This window comes from Archocentrus centrarchus, unplaced genomic scaffold (genome assembly GCF_007364275.1).
Source record: "Archocentrus centrarchus isolate MPI-CPG fArcCen1 unplaced genomic scaffold, fArcCen1 scaffold_38_ctg1, whole genome shotgun sequence".
NCBI lineage: Eukaryota > Metazoa > Chordata > Actinopteri > Cichliformes > Cichlidae > Archocentrus > Archocentrus centrarchus.
In genome coordinates this window covers 1,049,276-1,053,256 of record NW_022060265.1, presented here as the reverse complement: position 1 = coordinate 1,053,256, position 3,981 = coordinate 1,049,276, and the positions used below count along the sequence as shown (strand labels likewise).

General features: G+C 38.2%; 1 long non-coding RNA gene across 1 annotated transcript; it reads left to right on the top strand.

The window, feature by feature from the left end:
• The first annotated feature begins 2,581 nt into the window (after positions 1–2,581).
• On the top strand, positions 2,582–3,443 carry LOC115776822 (uncharacterized). The gene is made up of 3 exons (XR_004019510.1): positions 2,582–2,648; positions 2,816–2,884; positions 3,071–3,443. It is a non-coding gene; the product is annotated as an uncharacterized LOC115776822 (long non-coding RNA).
• Positions 3,444–3,981: the final 538 nt, after the last annotated feature.

Here is a 3,981-nt window from a genome sequence, read left to right as displayed (position 1 = left end):
GTTATGATGGGGTTTTTCTTTGGGGGTTTTTGTGGATGTGGTATGATCATTCTGCTGACAGTGCTCAAGTTAAGCACACCAGTTTGCCTCCCTTTCATTCAGGCACAGTTAGACGGTTCAGCTGAAATAACCTGTTGTTGTGAATTACTACATAATTACTACATAAATGAAAGCGAACTGAATTGAACTGATACATTAAAACCAGGCTTGTCTATTAAGTTTATTATCTTTACTTACACTAGTGTCAAAAGTATGCTTAGTATGGTCAATATAACTTGTATCTAGATTATTTTATAACATATTCAATTAGTGGAATGCCACTTATATCTGCAACTTACTGAACAATACTTCCACTATCTGCTATGAAATGTTTCTGCAGCTGATAATCAAAGAGTAAAATCTTCATACCTGCACTTATGTGTAAGTTTACTTACAAAGCTGCCACTGCAACTGGAAAAAGCACCTGAACTGTGGCACAGTTTAAACGACACAGAAAGCAACCTAATACTTAATATAAGAGAACAGTATAAAACAACAAAGCTTGTGCCTTTGCTTAAACACACACACACATGCACCCACCCACACACACGCATGCATGCACGCTCACACAGTCAAACTAATGTGTGTGACCTATGGTGCTAGCTTACGGCACTGGGAACATTAGTGGCTCAGATTGAAACAAATGAAGACAGCTCTTCACTTAGTCACAGTCAGATGGAGCCAGGCAATAATAATAGAGAGAGAGAGAGAGAGAGAGAGAGAAAGGGGTAATGCTGTCTGGATTTTTTTGTGTATACAGGTATAGGCATACACACACACACACACACACATATACAGTTCTTGCTTGTGTGCATGTTTGTGTGTTTTATAAGTATATGTTCATTATTACCTAATGTAACAGTTAATGTGCCTCTTTTGGTATGTGGTGCATGACTATCTAATGTATGAGTACTGTGTGCATATGTGCAAAAGTGCCTGTTTATTCATGTGTGGTGTGTCTGTGTGTGTTTTGAGGTTGGAGCCAGTGAATAATATATTCTTGTGGAGATGATGATGAGAACCTTCAGGGCTTTTCTGATGAGAGCCATGTGAATTAAAAACTGACAATACAAGTCTTACCTAAGACAAATGCCTTCTCTGTGACACTCATTATCATGTGGCTTTGTGTGTGTGTGTGTGTGTGTGTGCCTGTGTATATTGTTAAGAGCTTTGCTGTTATTAAAATAACACTATTAGTTGTGATGTATGATGTGTTGTTGATTAAGTTTTACAGTGTTTTTCTAAACCATATTTCTGGCCATCAATAGATCCACAGCCATCATTCACTCTAAAATGCTTCTGCAGGACTATAGTGATTTAAAGTACTGCAGACCAGAGAAACATTATAGCTGTCCACCTGTTCATACAGCTACTTTACAAATTAAGCCCTTTGAGAGAATATTTAAAGACATTTTAAAGGATCATGCTCCTGGATTACCTTACTGTAAAAGTCTACTGCACTCAAAAAAGTGAAATAGGTGGGTTGTGCACTTTAAATTATTTTGATGTTTTCAGTTTACTTAAAATACATGTCTTTGTTAAGTTGAAATATTTTTTTCTAATAAAGTCCATGTAATTTTGTCTTTCGTTGTGAGTACAAAATAATTACGTGCTGGTTAATCACAAACCATTTAATTAAAATGAATTATGATTGCAATACTTGCTACACCCGGAAGGTGGCAGTAAGAAGAGGATTGAAGTGCTTCAGACTACGCATGTGCAAACTCTCTCTTTTTCGCTGCTTTTTGGCGATTAAGCATGCGGTGAAGTTGCTAAGTGCTAACGGTATTCATTTTCCGACTTGAGAGAGGTAAGAGGACATTTTTCATCCATACCTGTTGTAGTAATTTCATATTGACCAAGATTAAATTTTGTGTTTGTGATACAACACTTCTATATTTCCAAAGTATTTGTGTTTCAGAGAGCAGCGAACAAGTGCACAATAACGAGCACCCCCCCCCCCCCCCCCCCCCCCCCCCATCCCCTAAACACGTTAACAGGGTTTTCCTTTTTTGTTTGTGTTTGATATACGCTATATTAGCTCTGAAAACTGCTTTAACTAGGTCAGTGTGGTTTGGTGAGTCATTTTACTGTCGTATTCTATCCATGGATATTTTAAGAGAACGATTCTATCCTGTCTGAGATGTCAAGCGTTATTTCACCAGCGATTTATCCCATACCTGGCTGCTTCAAGTTTTCCATTGGCAGACTAGTGGGGGGGCATGGCACTCATCAGTTTCGTGGCAGTACAACAGGACTGATCCACTTTTTGATGAATTTGAAAGTTTACTTTGTATATTTATGTACACTATAAAATCTTTCGGGGTGCTTTTAGCCAAATCTGTAAAGTGTTGTTTTGTTATATTTTTTCATTGAATTGAGTGCATGAAAGCCGTGTTGAGGACTGACATGGAAGTAGATTTAAAGTAAATATCTGTTGTAGGACCCTGTACATAGCACACTAACGGTTAATCTGTGAACCTGTTTATCTATTTTTTTCTCTTTCTCTCTTTTTGTAATAATCCTGTTGCAATTTTTCGGGTCCTGATTTGATTTGAGTGAGTCCTGATTCTTGCTTCCACCTGCCTGCTCATTGCACTGTATAACAGGTATGATCACAACGAGCTACTTTAATTACTGTGAATTGAATTGCCAGAATTTTTATTTTAAGAAACATTTATCAGGTGACAGATTAATTTTCTTGCCCTCAATCTGAATGTGTGTTTTATTTTGTATTACATTAATTTATGGATCCTTTAAACGTGATGAATTTCAGATCCTGGGTGTGACAGCTGTTTCCTAACTCATTGATGTGGTGTAGACGGCACTGCTGAGCTTGCCCGTGGTATGTTAACAGTCAGACTTTTCTTTCTTTAAACCATTCTATAAATTGAGTTTCCTTTACCAATACATTCTTTGTGGGTTTTTTGTGTGGTTTTTTTTTTTGTTGTCAGTTGGTTTCTTTCTAATTTGAATGCTTTTAATCTATACATATTTAATTACTTTATATGTGCGTTTTCATCTTCTCCAGACTGACGCATTTGGGTGATGGCTGCACCAGTAAAACTGCGGATTATCCTTGGTTCCAACAATGCTGAAAAACTGACCATAGAATCAGGCTTGCCAGCATCTGTTGAGGATCTTACAAATGAGATCAAACGTCAGTTTGATATAGAGGGGGACATTAGACTCCAGTACATGGACAGTGACTTTGACAACGAGTTTGTTAACCTTAACCAAATTTGTGACATTCAAGACAAGAGCACAGTGAAAATCATTCACTTGTCAGATGCTCTAGACCTCAGCCAAGGCAGCATGAATCAGAGTGGAGAAGAAGCATCGTTCTCATCTTCTGACACAATAATACTCTCCTCTGATTCAGAATCTCCTCGATCATCACATTGGCCGACAGAATTCCAAATTCCAAAGTTTTCATATGACGTAGAGATGCAACTTTGAAGTGCAAACCAGGACTTCATATCAAATGGAGTTCTTCTGACACCCGGTCATAAACTTAAATCAGACATCTTGGAAAGTCTGGCTCAGGAAATCATCAAGTTCAAGGCATATCCCTCAAACTTGGAAATTGAATCTGTTGCTGAAGCTTTGATCAAAGCACATCCATGTTTGAGAGAACAGGGATCCTTCAGTGGTTTCTACGGCTGGAAAATAAGCCTTAAGTATAAGATAGCAAACTACAGGACAAAACTTAGAAAGTTGGGGTGCCCAGAACTGAGCATCAATTCCCTCAAGCACAAACCTGCAGATAGATGTCAGCCTGCCTACGATGTCAAAAAACCGAGGAAAGCCGAAGTAAATTTTTGTCCTCCCTATCCTGCTGGAGAGACCCAGGACAGCCTTGAAGGGGAAAGATTGGCGTTGTTATCTGAGGTCAAGAAGAGACATAATGATAAAGTTATCAAAGAAAAGATGGCTAAGACG